At 41.6% G+C, this 23,117-nt stretch overlaps 1 non-coding gene across 1 annotated transcript; it reads left to right on the top strand.

The window, feature by feature from the left end:
• Nucleotides 1–7,042: 7,042 nt before the first annotated feature.
• LOC141705311 (small nucleolar RNA R71) lies at nucleotides 7,043–7,149 on the top strand. Its single transcript, XR_012568291.1, has one exon. It is a non-coding gene; the product is annotated as a small nucleolar RNA R71 (small nucleolar RNA).
• The last annotated feature ends 15,968 nt before the right edge of the window (nucleotides 7,150–23,117 follow it).

The raw sequence follows: 23,117 nt of genomic DNA on the forward strand, positions 1-23,117 counted from the left end.
TATATATGGTTATAGTTTTCCAAACTATTAATCGAATAAGGTTTATTCGATAACTTTAAACTTTATTTTATTATTGAATATTATTTCGAATATTATTCGAGGACTTATGACTCCTTTTATTTATTTAATGAATATTATTTTAATATTCATTCGAGGTATTATGACTCAGCTTATTTTATTTATTGAATATTATGAATATTCATTTGAGGATGTATGACTCCTTTATTTTATTTAATGAATATTATTTATAATTCATTCGAGGTATTATGACTCAGCTTATTTTATTTATTGAATATTATTTGAATATTCATTTGAGGATGTATGACTCCTTTATTTTATTTAATGAATATTTTTATAATATTCATTCGAGGTATTATGACTCAGCTTTTATTTATTGAATATTATTTGAATTCATTTGAGGATGTATGACTCCTTTATTTATTTAATGAATATTATTTATAATATTCATTCGAGGTATTATGACTCAGCTTATTTTATTTATTGAATATTATTTGAATATTCATTTGAGGATCTATGACTCCGATTATTTGCTGAGATATATTTTATTTTATTAAAGAATAAGATTTCAATAATCAAACTTATTTTCGATTATTCAAATAAAGATAATACTTTCATATAAGTATATCTTTGGTTATTTAATACTCGTTTCAAGTATAAATTTTAATACTTCTACTTCAATTATTTTTATAAAGATTATTCTTTATGGGAAATTTTTAATTAATAATATTCAGATATTTTCTAATATTCTGGGGACTGATTTACTTATTAAATCAGCCTTACTCCAAACACTCTTTAAAGTGTTTTCGAGTCTTCAAAATGATTTTTAAAAGTCAGAGCGGATCCCAAAACTCATTTTTATATTTAAGATCTTCCTTTTAAAGGGGATTTAAATACTCGCTCAAAACCTGGGGAATCCGGCTCTGTGGTGTATTTTATATTCGCAACGAGGTTGCAGATTGGTAAATGAATTGATTACTTGCCCAACGTTCGGGAAGTAAGCCCATCTCATTGAGTCGGCATAAGCGACAGGCCGGGGTACGGTCTATTATTGTGTAAGTGGCTGGGTGGCAGTCCATCAACGCGTGAGGGACCGGGGTACGGTCGAGCGCAAGGTCCTAATGCGGCCAGGGTGATGACCGGTGAGGAATTCATCCATCTACAGTAGAAAAGGTTACTTATTGGTATCTTTGCCTGATCAGCGAGATATCGGGTTTATGCCAAAATTCTTTTCCTTTCCAAAATTCATTGGATGTTTCAAACTCTGTTCATACTTTACATAACAGAGGTTTCAGGAAATGTTTAAAGGGGTATATATATGTGGATATATATACCGGGACTAAATAAAGTATCTCATAACTTTTTCATTCATAATCTTTCAAAGATTGAATCTATTCAAGTCTTAACTTGTGGTCTCATCTATGGGATGTTTCTTAAAACCTATAATACTTTGAACGGTGGCAGTTCAAGTAGCTTTATATATGATATAAGTGTGGTGAAGTATTGGTAACTTCATTCCTTGTTTTTACTTATATCTAGTAAGTAATTATCTTGCATATGATAGAGATGCTATCAAGTATCCATTTAGATACTTATATTATCGTTATCACTATACATATATCTTGCGAGCTGTAAGGCTCACTCTTGCTTTATTTCTTCATCACACAACAACAGTTAGGAGAGATGGCCAGACTCCAGCAGACCCAGCGCAAGCGCGTGGGAAGCGTCCCGCGTCTTCCCGCTGATGTTGTAGCTGCTATAGCTGCAGAGGTAGATCCATTGTAGTTTAGACCATCTACTTTTGAGAATCAAATTATGTATAATTATAACTTGTGGCAGATAATGGCAATTAACTGTAAATTATCAAGTAATCATTTTGGGTTGTAATAATTTTAAATTGTGGATTCAAAGACTTGTACTTATTTCAATTTCATCTCTGAGACTATAACGGGTTGTGGTGTGTGTTAGTGTGGGGTCATAGTATGAGGTTATTTATTATTAATTGAGTGAAGTGATATTGTGGAAAGAAAGACCGTGACAACCCGGATCCCCGACCCCGGATCTGGGGGTGTTACAGACCTGGCGCGGCCGTGCGCTAGGACAGTGCGGTGTGCGCTCACTCTCTGGAAAACCGGCACGGTCGCGCACTAGATCAGCGCGGGCACGCTTGGTTACTGGAAAAACGGCGCGGCCACGCACTTGGCCAGCGCGGGCGCGCCCAACTTCTGTACTTGGCCCTGAATTTTTTTCTTTTTCTGATTTTTTGTGTTTTTCTCTTTTCTTCTTGCTTCCTCTACCTACTAATGTACAACATACTTGGGTTGCCTCCCAAGAAGCGCTTCTTTTACGTCGCTAGCTCAGCGTAGAATCTTGAGATCAAATGGACAATACAACGGCACTAACCACCTCGCGGTTTGCCGTGTGACCATAATAATGCTTCAACCTCTGAATATTTACTTTGAATGCTTGGCCCGGATCATTCTCAAAAATTTCCACCGCTCCATGTGGAAACACAGTTTTGACAATAAACGGCCCTGACCATCTTGACTTCAACTTTCCAGGAAAAAGACGGAGACGGGAGTTGAATTAGAGAACTTGTTGTCCCGGCATAAATGACTTAAGTACTAGACCCCTATCGTGCCACCTATTGACTTTCTCCTTATATATTTTATTGTTCTCATAAGCTTAAGTCGAAATTTATCAAGTTTATTCAATTGAAGCATCCTCTTCTTTCCAGCCGCATCCAAGTCCAGATTTAACTTCTTCAAAGCCCAATATGCTTTATGCTCGAGCTCCAAAGGAAAATGACACCCCTTACCATAAACCAACTGAAATGGCGACATTCCCAATGGAGTCTTATATGCTGTTCTATAAGCCCAAACAGCTTCATCAAGCTTCAAAGACCAATCCTTCCTTGATGGACATACCACTTTCTCGAAAATGTGCTTGATCTCTCTGTTAGATACCTCAGCTTGGCCATTCGTCTGAGGATGATAAGCCGTAGGGATGCGATGATTCACATTATACCTTTTCATCATAGCAGTGAACTTGCGATTGCAAAAATGCGACCCCTCATCACTGATTATGACTCTTGGAGTTCCAAATCTTGTGAATATCTGCTTGTGAAGAAAATTAAGCACCATTTTCACATCGTTCATTGGCAATGCCTTAACTTCAACCCATTTCGATACATAATCAACCGCCAATAAGTATACTGATTGTTACAAGACGAGACAAATGGCCCCATAAAGTCAATTCCCCAAACATCAAAGACCTCAACCTCGAGAAGCACATTAAGAGGCATCTCATCCTTCTTAGACATATTACCCACACGTTGACATCAATCACATTTCAAAATGAACTGATGAGCATCTTTAAACAATGTCGGCCAAAAGAAACCTGCTTGAAGAACATGAGCTGCTGTCTTTTCTCCACCATAATGTCCTCCATAAGCCGTTGAGTGGAAATCTCGCAAGATCCCCCTGTTTCGCTGGAATACATCTCCTGATGATTTGGCCAGCTCCTTGGTGAAAAAGAAACGGCTCATCCCACATATACCACTTTACTTCATGAAAAAACTTCTTCCTTTGAGCATAAGATAAGTCGGGAGGCATGATATTACTCACAAGGTAGTTCACAATGTCTGCAAACAACGGTTCTTCTTCTTGCACTCCAAACAACTGCTCGTCGGGGAAAGACTCATTTATCAATGTCTTATCCAATGAAGTAGCATTAGGATTCTCTAATTCAAATTCTTAGAGCAAAAGAACCCATAGAATCAATCTAGGTTTCGAGTCCTTCCTTGAGACGAGATATCGAATTGCAACGTGATCAGTGAAAACTGTCACCTTAGTCCCAAGTAGATAAGATCAAAATTTCTCAAAACCATAGATAATAGCCAAAAGTTCTTTCTCCGTAGTAGTGTAATTCAGTTAAACACCATTTAGAGTCTTACTAGCATAGTAGACCACATGAAATATGTTGTTCTTCCTCTGCCCAAGAACTGCTCCAACTGCATAGTCGCTTGCATCACGCATCATTTCAAAAGATTCATTCCAATTAGGTGCAGTTATGATAGGTGCCGTAATTAGCCTCTTCTTCAATGTCTCAAAAGCTGCAAGGCACTCGTCATCGAACTTGAAAGGAACATCTTTCTCTAACAAACTGCACAAAAGCTTTGAAATTTTCAAGAAGTCCTTGATGAAACGCCTGTAGAAACCCACATGACCAAGAAAACTGCGAATTCCTTTAACCGAAATGGGTGGAGGAAGATTCTCAATAACCCCCACCTTGGCCTTATCCACCTCAAGACCCTTACTAGAAATCTTATGCCCGAGAATGATGCCCTGTTGCACCATAAAGTGATATTTTTCCCAATTGAGAACCAGATTGGTCTCAACACACCTCTTGAGAATATGTCCAAGATTTTGCAAGCATTCATCAAAATAATCGTCAAAGACTGAGAAGTCATCCATGAAACTTCCATATTCTAGCCAATCATGTCAGAAAAAATGGCCATCATGCATCGCTGAAATATGGCTGGCGCACCACACAGACCGAAAGAAACTCGTCTGAAGATGAAAGTACCAAATAGACAAGTGAAGGTAGTTTTCTCCTGATCTTCTGGAGCGATACGAATCTGATTGTAAGCCATCCAAAAGACAATAGTACTCATGACCGGCCAACCTGTCAAGCATCTGATCAATGAAGGGCAAAGGGAAGTAATCTTCCTAGTGGCTTTGTTTAGCTTCCTCTAGTCCATGTAAACTATCCACCGCGTAACTGTCCTAGTAGGAATAAGCTCATTCTTCTCATTTGCTACCACAGTAATTCTACCTTTCTTTGGTACACATTAAACCGGGCTAACCCATGAACTGTCAGAGATAGGGTAGATGATCCATGTATCTAGCCACTTAAGAATTTTATTCTTCACTACTTCCTTCATGATAGGATTAAGTCTTCTTTGCTGCTCGACCATAGGTTTGCTACCTTCTTCTAGCAGAATTTTATGCATACAGTAAGAAGGGCTAATTTCCTTGATATCTGCTATAGTCCATCCGATTGCCGACTTGAACTCTCTCAGAATCCTCAAAAGCTTTTCCTCATCACTACCCGAAAGGTCAGATGCAATAATAACAGGCAGAGTAGATGTATCACCTAAAAAGGCATACCTCAAATGTTCAGGTAAAGGCTTAAGCTCGAGAGTGGGAGCTTCCTCAATAGAAAGCTTAAGAAGTTTAGGAGCTTTATCCAATTCCTCCATTCCAAGAGATTCAAAAGGCATATCAATTTTCCTTTTCTAGGGAGAAGCATTCAAATATTACAATTATTCTTCATCTTCGTCATCTTCACTATATGAATTCCCCAATAAGGCTTTTTCTAAGGCATCAGACCTTAGCAATTGATCAAGTTCCGATGTCACCACTGAATTGACCAACTTCATTTTTAAGCTCTCCTCACTATCAGTAGGAAATTTTATAGCAGTGAACACATTGAAGGTAACATCCTGATCCAGAACTCGCATGGTGAGCTCACCCTTCTGCACATCTATCAAGGTTCGGCCAGTCACCAAGAAAGGTCTTCCCAAGATTATGGGAATCTTCTTATCATCCTCGAAATCAAGAATTACAAAATCAGCAGGGAAGATGAGTTTATCAACCTTGACCAAGACATCCTCCACAATACCTCGCAATATGTAATAGAACAGTCAGCCAACTGCAAAGTCATATACGTCGGTTTAGGATCAGGTAGATCCAACTACTTGAAAATTGAAAAAGGCATCAGATTGATGCTAGCTCCCAAATCACATAAGCATCTGTCAAAAGACACTTTTCCAATAGTACATGGAATGGTGAAGCTTCCTGGACCTTTAAGCTTCAGAGGTAACTTCTGTTACAGCACAGCACTGCATTCCTCCGTGAGAGCGACAGTCTCTAAATCATCTAGCTTCACTTTCCGGGAGAGAATACCTTTCATAAACTTTGCATAACTAGGCATCTGCTCGAGAGCCTCGGTGAAAGATATGTTGATATGCAGTTTCTTGAACACCTCCAGAAACTTCTCAAATTGCTTGTCCAGCTTTTTCTTCTGCAGCGCCAGCTTAAAAAGGTGGTGGAGGATAGATTTGTTTCTCCCCTATTACCCTCAGGCGGAGTGTGCTCAACAGAAGTCTTCCTTGGTTCCACTTCTTCATCTTGTTGCACTACTTCTTTCTCAGCCCCAACTTCTTCAGTTAACTCTTGAGTTTTTTCGGGATTCGTAACCTTCCCAAACCTCAAAGTGATTGCCTTTACCTGCTCCTTAGCTTCCCTCTTTCCTGGCACTTCAGTGTTACTAGATAGTGTACTAGGCTGTCGATTTAGCAAGGCATTGGCAATTTGACCAATTTGATTTTCCAAGGTCTTGATAGAGACAGCTTGACTCTTGCACATAAGCTTCAACTCCTCTAATTCAGATTTTTCATTTGCTTGTTGTAGCTGGAGTTGTTGTCTTGGTGCATACTGCGGTCGCTGAAAACCAGGGGGTTGTACTGCTTAGTGGATATTGCTGGTAAGTCTGTTGAACCGTATTCTGAGCGTTGCTCCAACTGAAATTCGGATGATTGCGGTTGTTAGGATGATAGGTGGCTGGCACAGGTTGCTGCGATTGCTGGAAGTTGCTCATAAACTGAGCTGATTCACTAGAAATTGTGTACTGATCAGTCTCGTGGGCTCCAGCACATAGCTCACAGACACTAGTTATTTGATTAACTCCATAATTCGCCAAGGTGTCCACCTTCATCGTCAAAGCCTTTAGTTGGGCAGCGATATCAGTTGCTGCGTCCAACTCCAGAATTCCTGCTACTTTTCCCTAAGTCAGTCTCTGAGAAGGATTTTGGTACTCATTAGCAGCCATCAGTTCAATAAGTTCATAAGCTTCATCGTAGCTCTTAACCCACAAGGCTCCTCCTGATGCTATATCAAGCATGGGTCTAGAAGTAGGACCCAATCCATTGTAGAAATAGTTGATAATCATCCAATCAGGCATGCCATGGTATGGGAACTTTCTTAGCATCTCCTTATATCGATCCCAAGCCTCACACGGAGATTCTCCAGTTTGTTAAGCAAATTGAGTAAGAGCATTCCTGATTGCGGCAGTCTTCTCCATGGGGAAGAATTTAGTGAGAAACTTTTGAGCAAGATATTCCCAAGTGGTGATAGACCCTGCTGGTAGAGAGTGTAACCAGCACTTAGCCTTGTCCCTTAGAGAGAATGGGAAGAGACATAGTTTGATAGCATCTTCTGTCATCATTGAACTTGAAAGTGTCGCAATCTCGATGAAACTGATAAGTGGCATTTTATACCACTTAGAACGTCTTATAATGGCTTGAATTGATGTCTTGAAATCAAGTAATTTATGTATTTGATGCGTTTTTCTAGTGTTTTTGCATTTCAGGGTATAACTTGCGTATGTAGGAAGAACTCATCAGAAATAAGCCTAAGGAAGTGCTTGGCATTGGTTGTGGGAAGTTAGGAGCAGAACGCAGCAGAAATCGGGAGCAGAATGAGAAATTTTCCAGTAGCCTGCTGGGCGCCCGCTCAGGGATGCTGGGCGGCCGCTCAAGAGCTTGGGCGTCCGCTCAGGAATGCTGAGCGGCCGCTCAGGGTCGAGAATTTATATACTGATTTTTATAATCCTTATTTTGTTGGATTTCTGAGACGGCTGGTTCTTGTGGGCTTCTATATAAGTAGTTTTCAGAGACGTTTCACAAAGGGTTATATCAAGCAAGGAGCAAGGAGAGAAGGAAGAAGACCATTTTAGCACATCGCAATAAAGAAGAGGAAGCATACATTTTCTTAGAGCCAAAAGTTCGCAAGTAGTATAAGATATAAATCAGATTCGTTCTCATAGAGACTGTATTGGTTAACTAAGTAATTCACGCACCTAAGCAACAATGTATGGTTATCATTCAATGCTAAGACGATAACAAATTGAGATTGTTTATAACTAAGAATTAAACTAATAATTATAACTATGAGAAAAAGATAGACTGAATTAATATGTATGACAAACATGGGATTCTAACTTCATTAAATACTTCATTCAATAGTATTATTATTCTTAACCTTAGCATGCAATGGTGATGATACTAATCAGACAACACTAAACTGATAAACGCCAACTTTCATTGTACGAATACCCTACTACCAAAGATCCAAAAGAGATAGAAGCTGAATAGGCACCAATTATATTGAGACCCTATATGTCTATAGAATTTGACAACATAACGGTTTAAGCACAAGTTATCTATCTTGATTACACAGGGCAAGTAAGATGGTTAAAATTACCTACGAATCATGCATAAAAAACATGAACCTATGCTAGCATGGCAAGTTCTAAATCCTTAAATTCACTTTCACTTCATTAAGAATTAACATGTTATCTTATAAGTTCACGACGTTCATAAGATGAATACGCACAACAAATAATAGGATATCATACAATCACACATATTAAGGCATCAAACAATTTAACTAAAGAAATCCATAAATAAATCCACTAGAACCCCACGATAACAATTAGCCCATAATCAGACTCATCATCAACGTGGGTTCCGATGAAAACATGATATAGCAAAAGTAGTCTTTATATGAATAAATAAAACCAAGTACAAACAAGAGTATAGGTTCAACAAAACAAGAAAAAGCATCCAAGATTACAACTCAAAACAAAGATTCACAAGAATAAACTAGATCATCTTCGCCTTTGTTGAATTGTGTTATATGTCTCTTATCGTCTTCTCCTTGTGCTCTGGTAAGTCTCCTTATTAAAAAATGACTTTAAGTTATCAATATATAGCAGGTCAATCATCCCAGGATTCCAGAAAATAGAATTTTAATTGAATCAGGATTTTGTTTATCTCGACCCAGCGCGGCCGCGTGCTTGACCAGCGCAGGCGCGCTGACTTCCTGTACCCCAGTGTGGCCGCACGCTTCATCAGCGCGGGCGTGCTAGACTTCTACCAAAAACACTTCTTTTCTTTCTCTTTATTTTGTAGCTTCGACCCGGCTTCAACGAGCTTTTATTCCAACACCACCTAGATACCATATCAGCATCAAAACAATGCTAATTCACCTGATTCACAAATTAATGCCTGAAATGCAAAAATAATTGAAAACACGTTAAAACACAAATAACTTGAGTACACATACACCAATTCAAAGCTTATTAGAGCATAAATAAGTGTCATAAATGCCACTCAACAGTTGCGACCTTACTTCCAAGCTCATAAGATTGAAGTGTTAACAAATCAACCATTGAGGAATATTATTCATAGTCCCAAGGCTAGTGGGAAGCTGATTAAGTGGGGAATAGAGTTAGGAGAATTTGACATCAAGTACAATCCATGAACGGCAATAAAATCCCAGGCATTGGCTGACTTCATGGTGGAATATACCATACCCAACCAAGAAGTCGGGGGAAGGAAGATACTATACCTCCAAACACAGAAGGTGATAAAGGGGACAAAGAGAAGGATGTTAGGGAAAAGGAATATTGGGTTCTCTATCTTGATAGGGGCATCAAAAACAAATTCAAGTGGAGCAGGGCTCGTTTTGCAAAGCCCCGATGGATTTCTGATTGAATATTCTATGAAGCTAGACTTCCTAACTTCGAATAATGAAGCAGAATATGAAGCCCAAATAGCTGGTCTCAGATTAGTAGGGACACTGAGAGTCAAGAACTTAAAAGTCTGTGGGGACTCGAAGTTGGTCATTTCCCAGGTCAAGGAAGAGTTTGAGGCGAGCGATGATACAATGGCTAAGTATGTCCACCTAGTAAGAGCTGTGATGACTCAATTCGATGAATGCCATGTTGAGCATATCCCAAGGGAGGAAAATGCTAAGGCAGATGCGTTGCCAAAGTTTGCCTTATTTGAGATGGAGGAAAGCTCAGGAAGCGTATACTTCCGTGTTTTGAGAACATGGAGCATTGATGTTAAGCTTGTAGCTCCTATAGGGCTGGGGACGTCATGGATAGATCCCATAAAGGCCCATATCCAATCTGGTTGGCTCCCAAATGATGTGACTGAAGCACGAAAGTTGGTTGTTCGAGCGCTGAGATACTCCTTGATTGATGGAATTTTGTACAAAAGATCTTATGTGGTTCCTTACTTAAGGTGTCTCAGGCCCGATGAGGCACGCCTGGCTCTTGAAGAAGTACACGAAGGTATCCTGTGAGCAACACTTGGGGGGCAGAGCACTGGCTCATAAGATAACCCGTTTAGGCTTCTATTGGCCAGAGATGATGACCAATGCCAAAGAATATGTAAAGAAGTATGATCGTTGTCAGAAATATGCACATGTTGTTCGACAACCCCCCGAGATGTTGACTTCTATCAACTCTCCCATCTCCTTTGCTATGTGGGGAATGGATATACTTGGAACTTTCCCATGGCCATGGCACAAAGAAAGTTCATGATTGTAGCCATTGATTACTTCACTAAATTGATTGAAACTGAGCCTTTGGCCAAGATCACAACTAAGCAGGTTACACAATTCTTATGGGAAAATATCATGTGCCGATAAGGAATTCCACGTATCCTAGTTACCGATAATGGAACACAGTTCAACAATGAGGAATTCTAGAAGTATTGCGAGGAGAATGAGATTGAGTTGCGGTTTACTTCTATAGCTCACCCGCAAGCCAATGGGCATGCGGAAGTGGCAAATCACATAATCCTGGATGGACTAAAAAAGGATCGAGAAATCAAGGAACAACTGGGTGGATGAAATTCTCCAAATACTATGGGCTTATAGAACTACTTGTAGTTACACAACTGGAGCCACTCCCTTCATGTTAACATATGGGGTGGAAGCAGTTATTCCCGTGGAAATATCACACTCATCTCCGAGGATCCAAGCTTTTAACGTTGAAGAAAATGAGGAGGGGAAAAGATTAGCCTTGGATCTAATTGATGAAGTGCGAGATGAGGCACATGCGAAGACAGCGGAATATCAGAAGAAAGCTTCATTCTACTATAACCTAAGGGTTAAAGAAAGGTTCTTCAGGCAAGGAGATTTAGTCCTTAGAAAAGTGGAAGCCTCTGGAGTAGGGCAGAAAGGAAAGCTCGCCCCAAATTGGGAAGGGCCATATAAGGTTAGGAGCGTTCAAGGGAGAGGAACTTATTAACTGGAGACCATGGAGGGAGAAGAAGTTTCTCGGACTTGGCATGCTCAAAACCTGAAAGTTTACTACCTATAGTTTATACATGCTGTAGGGGATACAAGTTTGAAAAGCACCTTGAGGCTTTGCTTGCTTAGGATTTCATGTGTTAATAAAACTATTGCTTCATATTCTAGTCCTACACAGAATTATGTAAGGGATGTATCCCAAGAGTTTCCATAAACTTATTTTAGAACTGTTTGGTTCATCTCATCCTAGAACTGTTTGGTCCATATATATGGTTGAGTTTACTTATTTATTTTTAGTACAAGTATGAAAAAATGAGAGGGAAAGCTACGAAAAGGCAAGAAAACTATCTAACTCTCGTAAATAGTGCAAGTACTTGGAAAAAATAAAAGGCAAAAAACAACTGGGGAATGACATAAATAAATCCTCGAAGGGAATAAGTTTAAGGTACAATAAGTTAAGAAAAACAACAAACATAAAAAAACTACTTCTCCATGTGGGAGTCTTCCTTCCCCTGCTCCTTCACAGCACCATCCTTTTCAGCATCCTTCACGGGTGAAGCAGGAGGTGAGGTAGTACTGGGATCCAGAATGTGATCATCAGGATGAGGGGAGTTAAAGAGGGCATCCAAGCTATCCTCCAAATCTGGCTGCTTGGGACTTATAAAGTCCTTAGGATCAACTAAGCCAGGATGCCTCTCCGAAACCGCCTTCACGACCGCATCCCATCCCTGGGTAAACTGCAGAGAATAAAGACCCTCATCATGAATCTCCATAAGATTCTTGAATTTATCAGAATCCATGTAATCATCAATGATGGTTTCCTTATCACTCTGAAGCTTAACCAGCTCGGAATGAGCCTTAGACAAATCCTCCCCCTTGTTCGCCAGCTTCCTCTCCAGAACCTCAGCCCTCTCTTTCCACTCCTTCATCTCCCTCTCGAACTCATCTGAGTTCCCCTTCCAGGACCTAGCCTGATTGAGGGCCGCCTGGAAGTATGTGTTGCTCTGCATAAAGAAACATGAGTTAACACAGGTTTATAAAAATAGGGAAGTTGGAACTTAAAGAGAAAAGAAAGGAATTTTACCATAGCTTGGGCTTGAGAACCCAGAAGCTCAATGGACTCAATTTCACTCTCCGTGACAATGTCAGTGAAGTCGTGGGGAGTGATGGAGTGATACGACCGGTCTTTGTCATATTTGGTGGATCCAACCACCGTATCACTTCTCCTAAAGCCTCAGTTGGGCCTAAAGGAGTGTGCCTTAAGTGGAGGATCCATATCATCCCCCAGATCCACCACCGGGACGTGGGGCCTAAAGAAGGAAGGAGCATCAGGCTTGCTCCTGGGGTCTCTGTTCAGCTTGGCCCTCTTCTAGCGGCCAAATTCCCCCTCCTTAGGCCTGTTGATGTTATTAATGGCCTCGCAAGCTGAAAGAAAAAGAAGGAAAGCATTAAAATTCTGGAAATAATATATTTGCAATAAAGAGGGAATGAAATAGTTATGCAGGTAAAGTTACCCTTATCACTGGCCTGAGAGAGACCAACTTTCTTCAAGGAGAACTCCTCTAAAAGGGTCCAAGTATCTGTTTTCCCATCATCTGAAATAAGGGCTTGATAGGCCACCTCCTCCTCATCAGTTAGCCTAATGCTACCGGGACTACCATCTAACACTTTACAAAAAGGCCTACGGAAGAGCGTGGCCCAATCACCCCCATCCCAGGTCAGCCTAACAAACTCATCTCTCCATTTGGGGTTATTCTCAACTATGGAGTTACCAAAAAAATATGGGGAATTTTGGGCCGTTAACGTATCAAAACCCAGCCCGGTTGAGATAAGAAATGATAGGGATAAATAAATCCTGATTTTATTAATAATGGGCTGCTGGACCCAATAATAAGATGTATAATATTCAGACCAGAAAGGTTAAGCCTGACGGACTAGATCAGGCCTGGTGGAATAAAAAAAAGGCCCAAAAAGCCCTGATTATTAATTAATTTCGTAATTAATTAATAAGGGAAGAATCAGATGTTGAAAAGAGTCCCGATGAGGATATAAGTCCTTAGAGATTAGCCTCAAGGGGACCTAAAAGGATAAGGAATCAGCTTCCTACTTCCTAGGACTCCTAAGTCTATCCTAATTCAGAGGCTTATCCACCAAGTCTCCTATACCAAGTCCAATTCTAGGACTCCCACATCTATATAAGGGGTCTCACCCCCACCAATCAGAACTACGTTTTTTGACTTGATCCTTGGCAATCAGCAAGGTACGTAGGCATCTTGTTAAGGCAGATTGAGTCACGAAACACAAGAGCAGTCAAATCGAGTCTCGAAGCTCACGTTCCTTAGTATTAAATACAGCAATTATATAGTAGTTTTAATCCATAACATTTGGCGCCGTCTGTGGGAAAATACGCAACAACAACCATGGCGAGAACACGGAGAACAACCAGCACTCTGGAGGAGGGAACACCATCAGGAACAACCCAGGTGATTTTATCAACCGTGGAGGTTCCTCCCCATTCAACTTATGCATCTACTCAGGGGGAAGCCCAGACAGGGGCAACTCATCCTCAGCCACAAGGGACAACTCCCCCGATTATTCAAGGTACGAATCCTCAAGTTCAACAAATACATATACCTGTGAATTCTCGACCCGTCGGGTATGAATATTCAACTATTGTTACTACTAACCCCCCTTATGGGATGCCCCTTCACCCTGAGGTTGGAGGAAGTGGATATGCTGGGCGAAGCGAAGCACGAGGGCGGTCGCCCCCCTATATACGAGGTTTGGATCCTATCCCTGAGGATCGGGAATTTTCTGGTCCATACACTGAGAGAGACTCCGAATCTTCGGATGATGAAGTGGCCCCGAGAAGGAGGCGTCCTGGAAAAGAGCCAATGGCCGATGGAAGGCAACGCCCCCAAAGCACCCCAGGGGCGAATCCCCAAGAAGTGCAGGAAAAGATCAGGGCTCATGAGGCTGAAATCCAAAGGCTGAGGCGTGATTTGGAGGCTTACCAAGCCACCAGATCCCACATACCTCCTAGGGGGAGAAATCCTCCTCCTATCATAGACCTGGATGGTCCGGTAAGAAGAAGGGCTGCTGTCCCAAGAACTGATCCAAGCAATCTCCTTCCCCTTGGAGATCCTGATGATCCAACTCCACCCTTCACAGAAGAGTAATGAATGCCCATATCTCAAGAAAATTTAAGATGCCCACTATCAAAGCCTATGATGGCACGGGAGACCCCGCTAATCATGTTAGGACATTCTCTAATGCACTGCTGCTGCAACCCGTGAATGATGCTATAAAATGTCGGGCCTTCCCTCAAACCCTGTCGGGTATGGCTCAAAGATGGTACAGTCGCCTACCCCCAAATTCTATTGGATCATTCAGAGAATTAAGTCAGGCTTTTATTAAGCAATTCATCAGTGGAAGAGTCCATGAGAAAAGTTCAGCATCTCTTATGAGTCTTGTACAGGGAGCTAAAGAATCCTTAAGAGATTACCTAAATCGTTTTACAAAGGAGGCTTTAAAAGTCCCAGACCTTGATGATAAGGTAGCCATGATAGCACTGCAACAAGGAACTAGGGATGAGTTTTTCAAGATGTCTTTGGCCAAACGACCCCCTGAGAGCATGTTGCAGCTCCAAGAGAGGGCAGGGAAGTATATCAAGGTTGAAGAGAGTATGAGGAAGACCGTAGTAAGTAATGAGCCCACTGGAGGCAAGAAACGAAAAACTGATTTGGAGTACATCGCTAAGGATAAGTATCCTAGAACTGAACAAAACCTTGATTCAATCCCCAAGAAGGGAGGACCTGGGCAAAAGTTCACTGAATACGCTAAGCTGAATGCCCCCAGAAGTCAGATTTTGATGGAGATTGAGAAAGACAGAGATATTCGCTGGCCTAAGCCCTTGAAGGCTGATCCCGCCAAGCTAGATAAGGGCAAGTATTGCAGGTTTCACAAAGATGTTGGTCATGACACCGATGAGTGTAGGCAGTTGAAAGACGAAATTGAGTTTTTGATTCGAAAAGGAAGGCTGAACAAGTATACTGGAGATGGAGGAGACAGAAACAATAATGGAAGGAAGAACTTTGAAGATCGTAGGAGGGACCAAGATGATCAGGGGCGGAATCCCCAACCTAGAGGACCAGTTATAAACACCATTTATGGAGGGCCGAGACCTCGAGGGCCTGTGATAAACACGATCTTTGGAGGTCCAACTGCTGCTGGATTATCCAAAAATTCCAGAAAGGCATATACTAGAGAAGTTATGCATATTGTTGGAGAAGCCCCGAAGAGGGCCAGGACAGAAGTAACATTGGCTTTTGATGATTCCGACCTAGAGGGTGTGAAGTTTCCCCATGACGACCCGCTGGTCATAACGCCGATAATAGGAAATAGCCCGGTTAAGAGGGTCCTTGTGGATAATGGTGCTTCTGTGGATATCTTGCTCCACGACACCTTTCTAAGGATGGGGTATAACGACTCCCAGTTGACACCAACCGACATGCCGATATATGGATTTGCTGGAGTAGAATGTCCTGTGGAAGGGATAATTAAATTACCAACCACCATAGGTACGGAGCCAAGGCAAGCAACGCAGATGCTGGATTTTGTGGTGGTAAAGGCTAGTTCAACTTATAATGCTATCATGGGGAGAACAGGGATACATGCCTTCAAGGCAGTCCCCTCTTCCTACCATTCAGTCATGAAGTTTCCCACCCGAAACGGGATTGGAGAAGAGAGGGGAGATCAAAAAATGGCTAGAAGCTGTTATGTGGCCTCTTTGAGGGCAGATGGAGTCGGGGGGCAGGTTCTTCCTATTGAAGATATGGATGTTCGAGAAAATGATGAGAATAGAGGAAGGCCAGCAGAAGAATTGGTTTCGGTTCCTTTAGATCCCAAGAATCCTGAGAGGATGACTTTCATTGGAGCTACCGGAATCCCCAACCTAGAGGACCAGTTATAAACACCATTTATGGAGGGCCGAGACCTCGAGGGCCTGTGATAAACACGATCTTTGGAGGTCCAACTGCTGCTGGATTGTCCAAAAATTCCAGAAAGGCATATACTAGAGAGTTATGCATATTGTTGGAGAAGCCCCGAAGAGGGCCAGGACAGAAGTAACATTGGCTTTTGATGATTCCGACCTAGAGGGTGTGAAGTTTCCCCATGACGACCCGCTGGTCATAACGCCGATAATAGGAAATAGCCCGGTTAAGAGGGTCCTTGTGGATAATGGTGCTTCTGTGGATATCTTGCTCCACGACACCTTTCTAAGGATGGGGTATAACGACTCCCAGTTGACACCAACCGACATGCCGATATATGGATTTGCTGGAGTAGAATGTCCTGTGGAAGGGATAATTAAATTACCAACCACCATAGGTACGGAGCCAAGGCAAGCAACGCAGATGCTGGATTTTGTGGTGGTAAAGGCTAGTTCAACTTATAATGCTATCATGGGGAGAACAGGGATACATGCCTTCAAGGCAGTCCCCTCTTCCTACCATTCAGTCATGAAGTTTCCCACCCGAAACGGGATTGGAGAAGAGAGGGAGATCAAAAAATGGCTAGAAGCTGTTATGTGGCCTCTTTGAGGGCAGATGGAGTCGGGGGGCAGGTTCTTCCTATTGAAGATATGGATGTTCGAGAAAATGATGAGAATAGAGGAAGGCCAGCAGAAGAATTGGTTTCGGTTCCTTTAGATCCCAAGAATCCTGAGAGGATGACTTTCATTGGAGCTACATTAGAGGAGCCCCTTAGAGGGAAGTTAGTGAAATTTTTGCAAGAAAATAGTGATGTGTTTGCATGGTCAGCAGCTGATATGCCAGGCATAGACCCGGGTTAATTACCCACAAGTTAAACGTGGATCCAAGCCGGAAGACAGTGAAACAAAAGAAAAGAAATTTTGCCCCGGAAAGACAAGAGGCTATAAAGCAGGAAGTGGAAAAGCTCTTAGAGGCTGGTTTCATTGAGGAGATTCAATTTCCGGAGTGGTTAGCAAACCCTGTAATGGTGAAGAAGGCTAATGGAAAGTGGAGGATGTGTATAGACTTCACCGATCTGAATGATGCATGCCCCAAAGACTGTTTTCCGCTGCCTAGAATTGATACTTTGATTGATGCCACCGCTGGACATGAGATGCTGAGTTTCATGGATGGTTTAGCGGATACAACCAGATCAAAATGCATAAGGATGACATTCCAAAGGTATCATTTATCACTGACTTTGGTGTTTATTGTTATCTTGTTATGGCGTTTGGTCTCAAGAATGCAGGAGCCACCTATCAAAGGTTGGTGAATAAAATTTTTAAGGATCTTATTGGGAAGACTATGGAAGTCTATGTTGATGACATGCTAGTCAAGAGTCTAGTAAAGACTGATCATATAACCCATTTGAGGGAAGCTTTTGAGGTCCTGAGGTACCACAAGATGATGTTGAATCCCACGAAGTGTGCTTTCGGAGTAGGATCTGGAAAATTCTTGGGATTGATGGTCTCAAAGAGGGGAATTGAGGCTAACCCCGATAAAATAAAGGCAATCCTGGACATGGAACCCCCAAAAACTGTCAAGGATGTTCAGAAACTCACAGGAAGGGTTGCTGCGCTAGGACGATTCATCTCCAAGTCAGGAGACAAGTGCTTGTCATTCTTCAAGTCATTAAAGAACATTAAAGACTTTGTATGGAGTGAGGAAAATCAGAAGGCATTTGAAGAGTTAAAGAAGTATATGGGCCAGGCCCCGTTGTTGGCCAAGCCAGTTCTGGGTGAAGTTTTATTCTTGTACTTGGCTGTTTCAGAAAGCGCCTTGAGCGCGGTGTTGGTTAAGGAGGAACTGAAAGTCCAGAAACCCGTATACTATGTCAGCAAAATTTTGCATGGTGCTGAGTTGAATTATTCAGCCATTGAGAAATTCGCTTTAGCCTTGGTGATGGCTTCAAGAAAGCTGCGTCCTTATTTTCAAGCTCACCAAATTGAAGTGCTAACAAATCAGCCACTGAGAAATATCATTCACAGTCCCAAGGCAAGTGGGAGACTAATTAAGTGGGCAATAGAGTTGGGAGAGTTCGATCTCAAGTATAAGCCACGTATGGCCATAAAAGCCCAGGCACTAGCTGACTTCGTGGTGGAATGTACCATACCCAACCAAGAAGTCGGGGGGCAGGAAGATACCACACCTCAAGACAAGGGAGTCGACAATGGGGACAAGGAGAAAGAATATTGGGTTCTCTATTTTGATGGAGCATCAAAAACAAATTCCAGTGGAGCAGGGTTGGTTTTGCAAAGCCCTGATGGATTCTTAATTGAGTATGCCATGAAGCTAGACTTCCCAACCACAAACAATGAGGCAGAGTATGAAGCCCTGATTGCTGGCCTTGGTCTAGCTGGGACACTTAGAGTCAAAAACTTAAAGGTCCGTGGAGACTCGAAGTTGATCATATCCCAGGTAAAGGGAGAATTTGAAGCAAGGGATGATACGATGGCAAAGTATGTTCGCCTAGTAAGGGCTGTGATGACCCAATTTAATGAATGCCATGTTGAACACATTCCAAGGGAAGAAAATGCTAAAGCAGATGCGCTATCAAAGTTTGCTTCATCTGAGATTGAAGAAAGTTCAGGAAGTGTGTACTTCCGTGTTTTGAAGACACGAAGCATAGATGTTAAGCTTGTGGCTCCCGTAGGCTTGGGGACGTCATGGATTGATCCCATCAAGGCTCACATTCAGACCGGTTGGTTGCCAAGCGATACAATTGAGGCACGGAAGTTAACTGTTCGAGCACTAAGGTACTCTTTGATAGATGGGATTCTATATAAAAGATCTTTCGTGGTTCCTTACTTGAGGTGTCTCAGGCCCGATGAGGCACGCTTGGCTCTTGAGGAAGTGCATGAAGGCATTTGTGGGCAACACTTGGGGGGCAGGGCCTTGGCTCATAAGATAACTCGTTTAGGCTTCTATTGGCCAGAAATGATGGCTGATGCCAAAGAATATGTAAAGAAGTGTGATCGTTGTCAGAAGCATGCACCAGTCGCCAGACAACCCCCCGAGATGCTGACCTCTATCAACTCACCTATTCCCTTTGCTATGTGGGGGATGGATATTCTAGGGCCTTTTCCTATGGCCACAGCACAAAGGAAGTTTCTGATTGTAGCCATTGATTATTTCACCAAGTGGATCGAAGCCAAACCTTTGGCCAAAATCACAACTAAGCAGGTTGCACAATTCCTGTGGGAAAACATTATGTGCCGATATGGAATTCCCCGTATCCTCGTCACTGACAATGGAACGCAATCAATAATGTTAGGATGTTCTCTAATGCACTGTTGTTGTAGCCCATGAACGACGCTATTAAGTGTCGGGCCTTTCCTCAAACCCTGTCGAGAATGGCACAAAGATTGTATAGCCGTTTGCCTCCGAATTCTATTGGGTCTTTTAGAGAGTTAAGTAAGGCTTTTATTAAGCAGTTCATCAGTGGGAGAGTACATGAGAAAAGTTCAGCATCCCTCATGAGCATTGTGCAAGGAGCAAAAGAGTCCTTGAGAGATTATCTGAATCGTTTCACCAAGGTGGCTATGATAGCACTACAGCAGGGAACTAGGGACGAGTTCTTCAAGATGTCGTTGGCCAAGTGCCCTCCTGAAACCATGTTACAGCTCCAAGATAGGGTCGGGAAGTATATCAAGGTAGAGGAAAATGGTAGTGAATAACGAGCCTACTGGTGGCAAGAAGCGAAGGACTGACCTGGAATATATTGCCAAGGACAGGTATCCTAGAACTGAGCAAAGCAATGATTCGACCTAGAAGAAGGGAGGACCTGGACAAAAATTCACTGAATATGCTAATTTGAATGCTCTTAGAAGCCAGATCTTCATAGAAATTGAGAAAGATAGAGATATTCATTGGCCTAAACCTCTGAAGGCTGATCCTACCAAACTAGATAAGAGCAAATATTGTAGATTTCACAAGGATGCAGGTCATGACACCAATGAGTGTAGACAATTGAAAGATGAAATAGAGTTCCTCATTCGAAAAGGAAGATTAAACAAGTACACTAGAGATAGAGGAGATAGGAACAACAATGTGAGAAAGAACTTTGATGATCGTAGGAGAGATCAAGATGATCAGGGGCGAAATCCCCAGCCTAGGGGACTGGTGATAAATGCGATCTTTGGAGGACCGCGACCCCGAGGTCCTGCGATAAATACAATCTTTGGGGGACCAACTGTTGCTGGTTTATCCAAGAACTCAAGGAAAGCATATACTAGATAAGTCATGCATATTGTTAGGAAAGCCCCGGAGAGGGCTAGGATAGGAGTGACAATGGCATTTGATGATTCTGACTTGGAAGGTGTGAAATTTCCTCATGACGACCCGCTGGTCATAACACCGATAATAGGGAACAACCCAGTGAAGGTGGATATCTTGCTTCATGATACCTTTTTAAGGATGGGTTACAATGATTCTCAATTAACCCTGACTGTTATGCCGATATATGGATTTGCAGGAGTGGAGTGCCCCGTAGAAGGGATAATTAAGTTGCCAACAATAATAGGTCAGGAACCAAGGCAAGCAACAGAGATTTTGGACTTTGTGGTGGTGAAGGCTAGTTCAAATTACAACGCGATCATGGGCAGAACAGGGATACATGCCTTCAAGGCAGTTCCTTTCTCCTACCATTCAGTGATGAAGTTTCTCACCCGGAATGGGATTAGAGAAGAGAGAGGAGATCAAAAGATGGCAATGAGTTGTTATGTGGCCTCTCTTAAGGAAGATGGAGTTGGGGGGCAGGTTCTGCCTATTGAAGATCTAGATATCCGAGAGAATGATGAGAAGAGAGGGAAGCCAGCAGAAGACTTTGTTTCGATTCTTTTGGCTCCCGAGGATCCTGAGAAAGTGACTTTCGTTGGAGCCACACTAGAGGAGCTCCTTAGAGGTAAGTTGGTAAAATTTTTGCAAGAAAATAATGATGTGTTTGCATGGTCGGCAGCTGATATGCCAGGTATACTCTCGGAACTGATCACTCACAAGCTGAATGTGGATCCAAATCAGAAGATAGTAAAGTAAAAGAAAAGGAGCTTCGCTCCAGTGAGGCAAGAAGCTATTAAACAAGAAGTAGAGAAGCTCTTAGAGGCTGGTTTTATTGAAGAGATTCAGTTTCCAGAATGGTTAGCAAACCCTGTGATGGTAAAGAAGGCTAATGGAAAGTGGAGAATGTACGTGGACTTCACTGATCTAAATGATACATGCCCAAAGGATTGTTTCCTATTACCGAGACTAGATACGTTGATAGATGCTACTGTTGGTCACGAGATGCTGAGTTTCATGGATGGATTCAGTGGATACAATCAGATCAAGATGTATAAGGATGACATCCCAAAGGTATCATTCATTACTGACTTTGGTGTTTTTTCTTATCTTGTTATGGCATTTGGTCTCAAGAATGCAGGAGCCACCTATCAAAGTTTGGTAAATAAGATTTTCAAGGATCTTATAGGTAAGACTATGGAAGTTTATGTCGATGACATGTTAGTCAAGAGTCTAGTGAATACTGATCATATAACCCATTTGAGGGAAGCTTTTAAGGTCCCGAGATACCACAAAATGATGATAAATCCTATAAAGTGTGCTTTCGGAGTGGGATCTGGGAAGTTTTTGGGACTAATGGTCTCCAAGAGAGGAATTGAGGCCAATCCGATAAGATAAAGGCGATCTTGGATATGGAGTGACCAAAAACTACCAAAGATGTTCAAAAGCTCACTGGAAGGGTTGCTGCATTGGGGCGGTTCATCTCTAAATCTGGGGACAAGTTCTTGTCGTTTTTCAAGTCCTTGAAAAAAGTTAAGGATTTCGTATGGACTGAGGAAAGCCAGAAGGCATTCAAAGAATTAAAGAAATATATAGCCCAGGCCCCGTTGTTGGCCAAGCCAGCTCTGAATGAAACTCTATACTTGTACTTGGTCATTTCAGAGAATGCCTTGAGCGCTGTATTGGTTAAGGAGGAACTTAAAGTCCAGAAACCCGTATACTATATAAGCAAATTCCTGCACGGGGTTGAGTTGAACTATTCAACCATTGAGAAGTTTGTTTTAGCCTTGGTAATGGCCTCAAGGAAGTTGTTGCTAGTCGCTAAACACGCGCTAATAATACACGCAAGTATACGAGTTCGCAAGTAGTATATGATATAAATCAGATTCGTTCCCACAGAGACTGTATTGGTTAACTAAGTAATTCACGCACCTAAGCAACAATGTATGGTTATCATTCAATGCTAAGATGATAACAAATTGAGATTGTTTATAACTAAGAATTAAACTAATAATTATAACTACGAGAATAAGATAGACTGAATTAATATATATGACAAACATGGGATTCTAACTTCATTAAATACTTCATTCAATAGTCTTATTGTTCTTAACCTTAGCATGCAATGGTAATGATACTAATCAGACAACACTAAACTGATAAACGCCAACTTTCATTGTATGAATACCCTACTACCATCCACAAAAGAGATAGAAGTTGAATAGGTACCAATTATATTGAGACCCTATATGTCTATAGAATTTGACAACATAATGATTTAAGCACAAGTTATCTATCTTAATTAAACAGGTCAAGTAAGATGGTTAAAATTACCTACGAATCATGCATAACAAAACATGAACCTATGCTACCATGGCAAGTTCTAAATCCTTAAATTCACTTTCGCTTCATTAAGAATTAATACGCTATCTTATAAGTTTGCGACGCTCATAAGACTAATACGCACAACCAATACTAGGATATCATACAATCACAACATACTAAGGCATCAAACAATTTAACTAAAGAAATCCATAAATAAATCCGCTAGAACCCCAAGATAACGATTAGCCCATAATCAGACTCGTCATCAACGTGGGTTCTGATGAAAACATGATAT

Source organism: Apium graveolens, unplaced genomic scaffold (assembly GCF_009905375.1).
Source record: "Apium graveolens cultivar Ventura unplaced genomic scaffold, ASM990537v1 ctg8761, whole genome shotgun sequence".
In the NCBI taxonomy this organism is placed as follows: domain Eukaryota; kingdom Viridiplantae; phylum Streptophyta; class Magnoliopsida; order Apiales; family Apiaceae; genus Apium; species Apium graveolens.